This window comes from Ornithodoros turicata, chromosome 8, assembly GCF_037126465.1.
Source record: "Ornithodoros turicata isolate Travis chromosome 8, ASM3712646v1, whole genome shotgun sequence".
Taxonomy (NCBI): Eukaryota; Metazoa; Arthropoda; class Arachnida; order Ixodida; family Argasidae; genus Ornithodoros; species Ornithodoros turicata.
In genome coordinates this window covers 9881746-9894874 of record NC_088208.1, presented here as the reverse complement: position 1 = coordinate 9894874, position 13129 = coordinate 9881746, and the positions used below count along the sequence as shown (strand labels likewise).

The following is a 13129-nucleotide window of genomic DNA, read 5'->3' as shown; positions in this document are numbered from 1 at the left end:
GTACTCTTTGGCGCACTACCAAATGCGTACGAAATGCGATAGCATTGCAGCAGACGAAGGGCGGTGCCTGCGCTGTCACAGTACACGATTGTCGGGCGTCGCAACGACAAACCCGACCATAGGTTGGCATGGGCCACGTGCAAAAACACGAGCGTCACCTGCAAACACATTCACGCATTCCTAGACATCTGGCTGAGCGTAATGGAGACACGCTTTGTAGCACGCAGCTTCCTAGCATTACCGGTCGCGCACTGCTTACGTTCCTTATTTTCGGCACCGCGTCCGCATCTCTCGTCCGATACATCTGCGCACTCTATGCATGACCTGTAGGTGACGCATCTAAACCTCAACATTGCGGACGTGTCCAGGTTGTCGCTCAGTTTCAATTTTCAGATTTCTGAACTGCAATAATGATTCTCGATGCCTTGAAGGCGAACGACTATTACACGCTACTCATATACTTCTGGCAGGCGTAACTGACTTGTCCAAAGAGAAGGCTATAGCTGTCGCGTATTACTTGCGAAGTTCCGGTGTGTTTGATCTCCCCCCCCCCCCTCACACACACACACACACACACTTCGTGAAGGTCAGTTTCAGGTTTACCGGTTACGAGGCCGAAATAGCAGGCTGCGAGTGTCCTGCGCTTCAGGAATGTCAGAGACATGTGAGCACACGACACCTGTTTTGATGCTGTCATACAGATAAGATCAAGCCTGTAGCGCGTGTACGAATGTAGTTTATAATTAGGGTTTGTGGTTTTCGGCATTTATTTTCAACCCAATTCGGGGGGTGTTTATCGGCATTTATATGGGGGATTATAAATCGGATTTTTTCGGCATCTATATTCCGTCCAAAAAATAAATGCCCGAATACGGGCATCTATTTATTTCGCATGAAGGAAAGCCTATTTTGCGCGCGAAGTAACAACGAACCGAAAAGAAGTGAATCGATTCATGGTTTCATTAACAATGTCTTTTATTGCCTGTGCCAAACCAGCAAACAAGGAGACTACCTCTTGTTGTAATAGATGCAAGCGTACATCATCATGCTCGCATCTGTCATAGCGGCTCGCTCCTTGCGATTAATAACACGCAGTTTAGAGAACGCGCGCTCAACATTAGCGCTAGAAACAGGAATAGCCAGTATGCTTAAGGCGCACTGCGATAGCAAAGGCCATGTGCTGGAACGGGCCGTCCAAAACTGAATAGGAGATATATCCACCTGAGGGGCAGGGCATAGAGCATATTCGAAAAACTCGCGCTTTATATCATCCATACGAGATTCATCTCGTAGAACAAATAAGAATAAGTCTTCATACAGTGAAGTGCCTCGAAGTGCCTTGTAGTGCCTCACGAACGGAAACAAGGGTCACTCCCAGTCGTAACTGGAAGGGAGTAGATAGAGGAATACAAAGAACACAAAAATGAACTAGAAGGCTAGGGCAGGGGATGAGCGATCGGCTTTTGAAACCGTTTGGGAGCTCCGTACACTCGTGATCTCTTTTTAACCGGGCAACAACAGACCACAAAGGTTCTGGATAGTAAATTCACTAAAGATAGGTGTGTCACTAAGTACGTGTGCTGCCAAAAGGCGGTCACGGACCGCACAACAGAGCTGAGGTCAGGGCACAGCCCGAAAATAATACCACGCTCTAGAAATAGTCGACAACGGGAGATTCCAAGCGGATTTCCCTTTGCGGTTCCAGGAATGGCAGCTGTCAAGATACGAGAAATTCGGATTTTTTCGGAATATTCCGAATCAGAAAAAAATCATTCGGGGGCTGTTTTCCGGCATTTTTCGGAAAATGCTGAAAACCACGAACCCTATTTATAATTTACAGGGTAATGTTGCGGCACCCGTGTGTCAGTGGTGCGCATGTTTTGGGGAAACCTTAAGAAAACGTCGCAATTTTTCTTCATTATTTCCCAAGTGATGTGACGCGCTGATTCAAATGCACAGTTACAAAGCTGACTTGGTATACGTTTTCGCGCTACCCCTTGCGTTTTGTTATTGTTAATGGCTACTCAAGTATGAAACAAACTTGTTTCCTTTTGCCTAGACAAGGTTTTGCTTCCCTTGCTGACGTGAGCAGCAAAGAAATGTGCTTCAGAAAGGGGGAAAAAAAGGAAAAAACGTTCATCAGATACGTATAGGCAGTACCGCTCCAAGATCTTTGCCACTCACACAAATGCATTGCTGGTATAACAGGTTTGCTGATTTTGAGTCGCTCAATCCGTCCCTTCCGAGGATACGTCAAAGTAGGCGGTATTCCATGTGCGGAAAGAAGAAAACGCGGAAATACAAACTGTTGTGCCCTCGGCGCGCAGAGGGGACAGTTGTGGCAAAGAACAAAAGTCATTTGGTTTTGTTTGCTGGTCGTTGTCTGCACTGTTTCCTTCATCCATGATTTCAACACCAAAATACAGGTGTAGCTCAGCGACCCATGCGAAAATCACCAACTTATCCGCAAGTGAACGCGGGGTCGGCCGTGTGTACCTGGATCGGCTAGTCCAGAGTTTTCCGATGTGCAACGTCGATTGGCGAAAAACGCGAGTAGTGGCGCGAATGATCCGCAGCACAATGCCTGCACTCAGCCCTGTAACTCCACAGGGTTCGTGTTGCCAGACGACGTCGACGGCATCATGTGAGACGCGCTCTGCAGACACTGAGAGGGGGCAGGGGCGTCCGCCCGTGGGTGCTAGCCGACGTCGTGCGGAAGATTAGGATGTTGTGGGTTCGAATCCTACCACTGCCAATACTGTTTAATGTTTGCCCTGCTTTGCCCTGACTTTTGTGGCAGACTCTCCAGGCGAAGGTCTGGTACAGAACTTTCTGATTTTGTTCGGCACGGAATGTTAGGCGGCCGAAAACCACTTTCCCACAATTAGTACAACCGTAGCGAACTTGCGACGACTACAATAGCTCGCGAAACACCATCAACTCGTTGAGGATAGATACGTGGCGAGCGCTGCGGGATGGGCGTCAGCATGTTATGTGTGTAGCAGAGGCTCTTCTCTTTGGATATGGGCTCGGCTTTGGGTAGCGTCGGCCACCACCGGTGAGCAACGCCACTGAGGCCTGGCGTCTGCTACTGTCTGGTATAACTTCAGAGACACTTGACGCTCTTCGGTGACCTAATGTCCGAAATGAAGGATTCAGAGGCCGTCAGCGGCCTTGACGTTTTGGGACCCCTGGCACTATGCAAGAACGAGTAGTGCAACGCGAATCTCACTGTCTGTTGTACACGGACACCCCAGTTCTCCCCGACGGTGTGCGGTTCCATGGTGTTGTTACTTCAGAAATATCTTCGGTTACGCCACCGGTACGTGAAAATTGACCTGGACATCGACATATGAATCCGAATGTAAGGGGACGAGTTTACTAAATGTACATGAGGCAACTGCGTCGCCATGTAGACCGAGCGGAGGAATATCTGCTGCTGTTCCATCGTTGCCGGACGACAAAAACGTTCGGCAGTGATTGATAATCGCTCTTGTTGAAGTACCTATACAGCATATTCGAAGGTTTGTATCACGCTGTGTATCCTGAAGTTGGATTAAAGCGAGAGTCCTGCTTCTTCCTGGCTCATTCGGGAGAACCTTCTGCAAGCAGCAGTCAGACGTTGCCTGTCTCTTTCACGCAACCTTGAACTCCGCGCTGGTGAGCTATACAGCAACACAATTCGGTAGTCTGCGGACACGACAGATCAAACAGACTTTTCCGTGACAGGGGATTAGCGATACGTCGAAGAAACGCGCTACTGCAAATGCCTCGGAGTATTCTCGCTTTGAACGGTGTACTGACACGCACGTCGCTCTCCAGTTGTAGATGTGCAACGAACGATTGCACAGTAGCCACGGATATTACTCTTGTGATCGCAATACTATTTTGTCGGGCTGGATATATATATATATATATACAGGGTGTCCACGCTAAGTGTGAACAGATTTTTTAAAAATATATATAACACTTTTTCCAAGATGAAATCAATTGCAATATAGCATATGCTGAAGGGCACTCCCTAGCAGGGCATTAGCAAAGTCCAAAGGCAATGTCTTAATTAACTTTCATTGATTAACTTTTTAATTATAAAAGCTACAAAGTTGTCCCATCTGTTCCTTTCGGTCACCTGATATCGTAGCCGTTTTCAGAACAAAAATCCGTTCGATAGATCGCCCGCAAAAAATTCGTGAAGGAACGCCAATTTTTTTCTTTATTTTGTTCACTGCGCTTCTTAGAAGACGCGTATTTCCTTCATCCCCAACGGGAGAGGGGGAAGGAGCACAGTGCCGCCTCATGCGTCGAAGATGAGCTTTAACTTGCGGAAACAAAACAAAAACAAATGTATCGGGTGACTCTATCGGAACTAGCCTTATCTTGGGTTGCATATTCTGTTTCCTTTTAATCTTTTTCCAGGACGCGAGAGGCGATAGTGTGCTCTTTCTCCCTCTCACATTGGCGGTGAAAGAAAGACGCGTCTTCTAAGAAGCGCAATGAACAAAATAAAGAAAAAATAGCGTTCCTTCACGAATTTTTTGCGGGCGATCTATCGAACGGATTTTTGTTCTGGAAACGGCTACGATATCAGGTGACCGAAAGGAACAGATGTTCTCATTGGGACAACTTTGTAGCTTTTATAATTAAAAAGTTAATTAATGAAAGTTAATTAAGATATTGCCCTTGGACTTTGCTAATGCCCTGCTAGGGAGTGCCCTTCAGCATATGCTATATTGCAATTGATTTCATCTTGGAAAAAGTGTTATATATATATTTTTATATATATTTCGTACACAACCCTTTTAGCATTCCAAGTATCTTAAATGTCAATAAATTATCCCTTTTTTCTTACTTCCCGTACCTTCGTAGTCTGTGTTTCAATTTTCATTTCAGCTACATATATTCGCGGTCGTCCGAACCCCATTCACCAAGTATATATATATATATATATATATATATATAGCTGAAATGAAAATTGAAACACAGACTACGAAGGTACGGGAAGTAAGAAAAAAGGGATAATTTATTTACATTTAAGATACTTGGAATGCTAAAAGGGTTGTCGACGTTTCGACAGTGGCACTGTCTTCGTCAGGACTGTCAGGACATATATATATATATATATAATGAGGGGAAAAAAGCCATTAAAGAAACAAATAAATGACACTAGACGTGTTTGAAATTCAAAATTACAGATTAAGATGGCTTCTATGACTGCACGCAGAGAAACAGATACTCATGGAACGATGCGACAGCACCAGAGGACACGTGTTTCGCCGTGTTTGCGGTTCGTCAGTTCTGGGCAGCTGCGCATCGTTCGGAATTGGCAAACCAGGGGTCACTCAGCGAGCGATACACACCTGGGAGGGTGACTTAGCACTCCTCAATGCCACAGTGCAAGCCAGTGAATTATAATTATCTCTGCGTGCAGCCATAGAAGCCATCTTAATAAGGTCTCATCTCATCTCTTAAGGTGGGCCCGGAGGGAGAGCTGCAATGCAGTCACTAACGGCTCGTCCTCATGTTTTTCAGAGATACTTTGGGGCACTTGCGCTGAACTACTGTCTACTCAGCTTGCTTTCGCCATCGTGGCTTGTGTCTCGTGTACCATCGGCCTTCGTCTTCGATCAACGGCTGTGTGATTGCCGTCACGTGTTTCAAGTCTGCGATAGCACGGTACTTTCACCAGTGTTTTTTGCTATCAACGCTATTGATGAACTTCGTGAAAGCCCTACTGGTGGAACACCTGCTTATCACATCGAGCAACAGTACGTCACTCACCCATCGTCAACAGCGATATTCCGTACAAAAGAAGATAGGTCGCTACTTCTCGTCAGTGGGCCCGGAGGGAGAGCTGCAATGCAGTCACTAACGGCTCGTCCTCATGTTTTTCAGGTTGGTACCTGTTACCCTCTCTTTTCCAAAAGAAGCAATAATGTTATGCTGCTTCTCTTTCCGAGCCCACGGACTTGTTTTGCAATTGCCTGTGACTGTTTTTCTGTTGTTAGAATGCTCTTACTGTGTGCGGGAGACGTTGAGGCAAATCCCGGCCCCATGACAAAAGAACAAGAAGCTCAATTTAGTGCAATGATGGGCTTACTCGAAAAACTTAACGCCGGTCAGGAAACGTTGCTCAAAGAAGTAAAAGCCATCCAGAAAGATCAAAAAGAATTTCGAGCTTCTTTAACTAACCTTACTACGCGCGTTGGTAAAATAGAGTCCAATGTAGCCTCAATGCAAGGTAACTTATCGGAAGTTATCAGCACACAGGGTATGCTCTCAGCCATCCCATCGGACATGGCTTCGCTTAGATCACGCATTGATAACCTTGAGAGCAGGTCCAGAAGGGACAACCTGGTGTTCTATGGTATTGAAGATGCTAGTAATGAAACATGGACCGAATCAGAGGAAAAAATTAGAAAGCTGTGTCAAGATAGACTGGATGTTGTGGTCTCAGCTGAGCATGTCGATAGAGCCCATCGCCTAGGACGTTTTCAAGAGGCAAGGACACGTCCAATAATCGTGAAGTTTGCGAACTTCAAGGTTAAGGATACCACTTTAAGAAACTCTTATAAGCTAAAGGACACTAGTAAAGCAGTGTCTGAGGATTTCACTCCCGCTGTTCGTACTGCCAGAAAGAACCTGATTGCCTTCGGACGCTCACAGGGCCAAACTTTTCGCCTCCGTTTCAATAAGCTGCTGGTTGGTAGCAAGTGTTATATGTACGACGAGGAAACACAGCTTGTTCGAGAGGTCCCAAATATCGAACCACGGAGCTTGCTATCTCGGGAAACAAACCCAGTTTCAGCCGCAACCACTAGCGATTAGCAATCACTGAATGTCACTAGTTCCTTGTCTCATCACTATAGTTTGTCACTTATCTTTTCAAATATTAGAAGCATTGTACCCAAGCGTGAAGACCTGTTATCTCTTATAGGAACAACTGAAGCTGCTGTTGTTGTTCTGACCGAGACATGGTTAACACCTAACGTGCATGATGCTGAAATACTGCCGGGTTTTAGAGTATATCGTTATGACCGTGTTGAAAGGCGTGGTGGTGGTGTGTTGCTTGGCATCAAAAATGAAATACCATCTCGCCCCATTGAAGTCCCTGGGAACATTGAGATGGTATGGTCTTTACTTGGTCACTCCCACAACAAGATCCTTATTGGAGTTTGTTACCGCCCACCTGATGATGTTTGTCTTGTCGCTGAGCTTCATAAAGCCCTTGCCTTTGTGAAAAGCAGTTTTCCATCTCACAAAATAATGCTTTTCGGTGACTTCAATTTCCCCGATATTGACTGGAATGACGTCTATAAGCCAAAAGCCTCCGCGGTTTTGTCTTCCGATTTCTGTGATCTATGCGTGTTATTTGGTCTGCAACAGCTGGTCACCGCGCCTACGCGAATTTCTGGAACCTGTCAGAGCATCCTTGATTTAGTGCTTACCACATCGCCAGAGCTATTTTCTCCAGTAGTGATTTTTGATGGCCTCAGCGACCACAGATTAATACACACCTCCATAAAAGTACCCTATACTGAACGTAAGAATATTAAATTCGATATAGTGGACTACAACAAAGGGAATTATGACGCCATAAACAGAGAGCAAGGTACGTTTTTCGATGAGGTTGTCTGCCTGTCTCCGATGCGATCTGTTGAGGATAATTGGTGTGCTTTCAAAGCTGCTCTTAGCAATCTAACTGAGAAGTACATACCCAAAATTACAATACGGTCATCCCAGAATGCTCACTGGTACGACCGCTCGTTGAATCGCTTGGCCAACAAAAAGAAGCGGGCGTACCGCAAAGCGAATACCCGCAAAAGTGACTCTGCCTGGGAAACGTACAGGGTAGCCGCAAAAGAGTATACCCTTGCCGTTAAAAATGCGACGCGCACGTTTTTCAGCGTGACCTTACCTTCTCTCCTAAACAGTAACCCTAGAAAATTCTGGAAAATTATCAACCCAAGTACTGACTCACATATACAATTAAGAGGTAGCTCTGGTGACGTGTTGCCCTTAGAGCATAGTGCCGCATTATTAAACAATTATTTTTCTTCTGTGTTTGTTACTGAGAGAACTTTTGATGCCTCAGGTTTACACATGCTAGACACTGTTATCATGCCCAGTATCACCATTGACCATCTTGGTGTTGCCAAGCTTATCGACTGTACCCGTTCTTCATCATCACCCGGTTTGGACAACATTAGCCCCAAAGTACTCAAGAATACGTCACCAACATCTAGTCGGATTTTGTCTCTCATCTTCAATCAGTCCCTTCTAACCGGTCTGTTTCCGAACGATTGGCCCGTCGCCAAGGTTATCCCTATATTCAAAAGTGGTGATACCTTCACCCCCTCGAACTACAGGCCTATCTCGTTAACTAGCATTCCCTGTAAGTTGATGGAACATATCATATACTCGAACGTCGCCCGGCATCTCACTTCAATTAACTACTTCTACGAGTTCCAACATGGATTTAGGAAGGGCTACTCATGCGAGACGCAGCTAGTTGAGTTCATACATGACATCCAAAGTTGTCTCAATTCAAGGGAACGCATGGACGTCATCTTCCTTGACTTTTCAAAAGCATTCGACACTGTGCCTCATTTAAGTCTCTTGGCTAAGCTCTCAACACTAAACCTCGACCCCTTTGTTTTCTCCTGGATAAGAGCCTTCTTGACAGACCGGAAACAGGCCGTTTTCACTAACAACACTCTATCGAACTTCACTTCCGTAACATCAGGTGTACCTCAGGGATCCGTTCTTGGCCCTTTATTGTTTCTTATTTATATAAATGACTTACCCCAGTGTCTCAGTAGTACCGTTCGACTTTTTGCAGATGACTGTGTTTTATATAGGAAGGTGGCGTCCAGTGCAGACCATGATCATCTTCAGGGGGATCTGCTCGCGGTGTCCCGTTGGTGTACCACTTGGTCTATGTCTCTCAACATCACTAAGTTCAACGTCATGTCCTTCTCACGTTCCTCTTCACATGTCTCTTCATCTTATCAGCTACAGGGCTCCCAGCTGTTATGCGTTCCCACGTATAGATACCTAGGCCTTCACTTAGATTCAACAATGCGTTGGTCCCTGCATAATGATAAGATTGTGTCTGAGGCAAACAGGACCCTGGGATATCTTCGCCGCCATCTTGCACTTGCTCCGCCTCACATCAAACTCCTATCTTATCGAGCATTCGTATTACCCAAATTAGAATACGCCTCTGCTGTTTGGGATCCACACCAGGAATATTTGATACATGCCCTGGAATCAGTTCAGAACAGGGCCGCACGCTTCATCACCTCCAATTATTCATCGGATTGTAGCGTCTCGGGACTAAAAGAAGACCTTGGCATGGACCATCTCACATTCAGACGAAAGGTCTCCCGTCTGTGTCTTTTCCATAAGCTATTCTATAACAGAAACACTCGTGATCGTCTTCTCCCCCCTGCGGAATACATCTCTTCACGTCACGACCACGCTCACAAGATTAGAACCCCACAATGTCATACTAATTCTTTCATGTACTCCTTCATTCCTAAAACAATTCGGGACTGGAATCACCTGCCAGAGTTGATCGTTTTTATGCAAGACCCCGCCCACTTTAAGGCTGCCATCACCCAACACTACAAAACATAGCCTACATCTCATGATCGCTCCAGCGTCACTTTCCGCCACCTCTTTTCTTTTATTTTCTCACCTCGACCGTCTTTTCCTTTTGCATTCATCCAATGTCATTTCTAGTGAGCACTGCAAATCTATTGTTTTATATTGGTTGTACATCTGTTGCAATATTTTTCCTATTTGTCTGTATGTTTTTGTTGTTGTTTTCTTCCATGCTTTGTTTCCTTGTCTTTTTCCTTGCCCTCCGTTGTGTAATACCCCCTTGGGGGTCCTCAACGTATGTAAATAAATAAATAAATAATCTGTAATTTTGAATTTCAAACACGTCTAGTGTCATTTATTTGTTTCTTTAAAGGCTTTTCCCCCTCATTATAATTCACTGGCTTGCACTGTGGCATTGAGGAGTGCTAAGTCACCTTCCCAGGTGTGTATCGCTCGCTGAGTGACCCCTGGTTTGCCAATTCCGAACGATGCGCAGCTACCCAGAGCTGACGAGCCGCAAACACGGCGAAACACGTGTCCTCTGGTGCTGTCGCATCGTTCCATGAGTATCGGTTTCTCTGCGTGCAGCCATAGAAGCCATCTTAATCTGTAATTTTGAATTTCAAACACGTCTAGTGTCATTTATTTGTTTCTTTAATGGCTTTTTCCCCCTCATTATAATTCACTGGCTTGCACTGTGTCATTGAGGAGTGCTAAGTCACCCTCCCAGGTGTGTACCGCTCGCTGAGTGACCCCTGGTTTGCCAATTCTGAACGATGCGCAGCTACCCAGAGCTGACGAGCCGCAAACACGGCGAAACACGTGTGCTCTGGTGCTCTCGCATCGTTCCATGAGTATCTGTTTCTCTGCGTGCAGCCATAGAAGCCATCTTAATGTGTAATTTAGAATTTCAAACACGTTTAGTGTCATTTATTTGTTTCTTTAATGTCTTTTTTCCCCTCATTATAATTCACTGGCTTGCACTGCGGCATTGAGGAGTGCTAAGTCACCCTCCCAGGTGTGTATCGCTCGCTGAGTGACCCCTGCTTTGCCAATTCCCAACGATGCGCAGCTACCCAGAGCTGACGAGCCGCAAACACGGCGAAACACGTGTCCTCTGGTGCTGTCGCATCGTTCCATGAGTATCGGTTTCTCTGCGTGCAGCCATAGAAGCCATCTTAATCTGTAATTTTGAATTTCAAACACGTCTAGTGTCATTTATTTGTTTCTTTAATTGCTTTTCCCCCTCATTATAATTCACTGGCTTGCACTGTGGCATTGAGGAGTGCTAAGTCACCCTCCCAGGTGTGTATCGCTCGCTGAGTGACCCCTGGTTTGCCAATTCCCAACGATGCGCAGCTACCCAGAGCTGACGAGCCGCAAACACGGCGAAACACGTGTCCTCTGGTGCTGTCGCATCGTTCCATGAGTATCGGTTTCTCTGCGTGCAGCCATAGAAGCCATCTTAATCTGTAATTTTGAATTTCAAACCCGTCTAGTGTCATTTATTTGTTTCTTTAATGGCTTTTTCCCCCTCATTATAATTCACTGGCTTGCACTGTGTCATTGAGGAGTGCTAAGTCACCCTCCCAGGTGTGTATCGCTCGCTGAGTGACCCCTGGTTTGCCAATTCTGAACGATGCGCAGCTACCCAGAGCTGACGAGCCGCAAACACGGCGAAACACGTGTGCTCTGGTGCTCTCGCATCGTTCCATGAGTATCTGTTTCTCTGCGTGCAGCCATAGAAGCCATCTTAATCTGTAATTTTGAATTTCAAACACGTTTAGTGTCATTTATTTGTTTCTTTAATGTCTTTTTTCCCCTCATTATAATTCACTGGCTTGCACTGTGGCATTGAGGAGTGCTAAGTCACCCTCCCAGGTGTGTATCGCTCGCTGAGTGACCCCTGGTTTGCCAATTCCCAACGATGCGCAGCTACCCAGAGCTGACGAGCCGCAAACACGGCGAAACACGTGTCCTCTGGTGCTGTCGCATCGTTCCATGAGTATCGGTTTCTCTGCGTGCAGCCATAGAAGCCATCTTAATCTGTAATTTTGAATTTCAAACACGTCTAGTGTCATTTATTTGTTTCTTTAATGGCTTTTCCCCCTCATTATAATTCACTGGCTTGCACTGTGGCATTGAGGAGTGCTAAGTCACCCTCCCAGGTGTGTATCGCTCGCTGAGTGACCCCTGGTTTGCCAATTCCCAACGATGCGCAGCTACCCAGAGCTGACGAGCCGCAAACACGGCGAAACACGTGTCCTCTGGTGCTGTAGCATCGTTCCATGAGTATCGGTTTCTCTGCGTGCAGCCATAGAAGCCATCTTAATCTGTAATTTTGAATTTCAAACCCGTCTAGTGTCATTTATTTGTTTCTTTAATGGCTTTTTCCCCCTCATTATAATTCACTGGCTTGCACTGTGTCATTGAGGAGTGCTAAGTCACCCTCCCAGGTGTGTATCGCTCGCTGAGTGACCCCTGGTTTGCCAATTCTGAACGATGCGCAGCTACCCAGAGCTGACGAGCCGCAAACACGGCGAAACACGTGTGCTCTGGTGCTCTCGCATCGTTCCATGAGTATCTGTTTCTCTGCGTGCAGCCATAGAAGCCATCTTAATCTGTAATTTTGAATTTCAAACACGTTTAGTGTCATTTATTTGTTTCTTTAATGTCTTTTTTCCCCTCATTATAATTCACTGGCTTGCACTGTGGCATTGAGGAGTGCTAAGTCACCCTCCCAGGTATGTATCGCTCGCTGAGTGACCCCTGGTTTGCCAATTCCCAACGATGCGCAGCTACCCAGAGCTGACGAGCCGCAAACACGGCGAAACACGTGTCCTCTGGTGCTGTCGCATCGTTCCATGAGTATCGGTTTCTCTGCGTGCAGCCATAGAAGCCATCTTAATCTGTAATTTTGAATTTCAAACACGTTTAGTGTCATTTATTTGTTTCTTTAATGTCTTTTTCCCCCTCATTATAATTCACTGGCTTGCACTGTGGCATTGAGGAGTGCTAAGTCACCCTCCCAGGTGTGTATCGCTCGCTGAGTGACCCCTGGTTTGCCAATTCCCAACGATGCGCAGCTACCCAGAGCTGACGAGCCGCAAACACGGCGAAACACGTGTCCTCTGGTGCTGTCGCATCGTTCCATGAGTATCGGTTTCTCTGCGTGCAGCCATAGAAGCCATCTTAATCTGTAATTTTGAATTTCAAACACGTCTAGTGTCATTTATTTGTTTCTTTAATGGCTTTTCCCCCTCATTATAATTCACTGGCTTGCACTGTGGCATTGAGGAGTGCTAAGTCACCCTCCCAGGTGTGTATCGCTCGCTGAGTGACCCCTGGTTTGCCAATTCCCAACGATGCGCAGCTACCCAGAGCTGACGAGCCGCAAACACGGCGAAACACGTGTCCTCTGGTGCTGTCGCATCGTTCCATGAGTATCGGTTTCTCTGCGTGCAGCCATAGAAGCCATCTTAATCTGTAATTTTGAATTTCAAACCCGTCTAGTGTCATTTAT

The 13129-nt window shown here is 46.1% G+C and overlaps 1 protein-coding gene across 1 annotated transcript in view; it reads right to left on the bottom strand.

Moving 5' to 3' along the window:
- Nucleotides 1-13129, bottom strand: part of LOC135367491 (uncharacterized) — a 53590-nt gene that overhangs the window by 22126 nt on the left and 18335 nt on the right. The window lies entirely within an intron of this gene.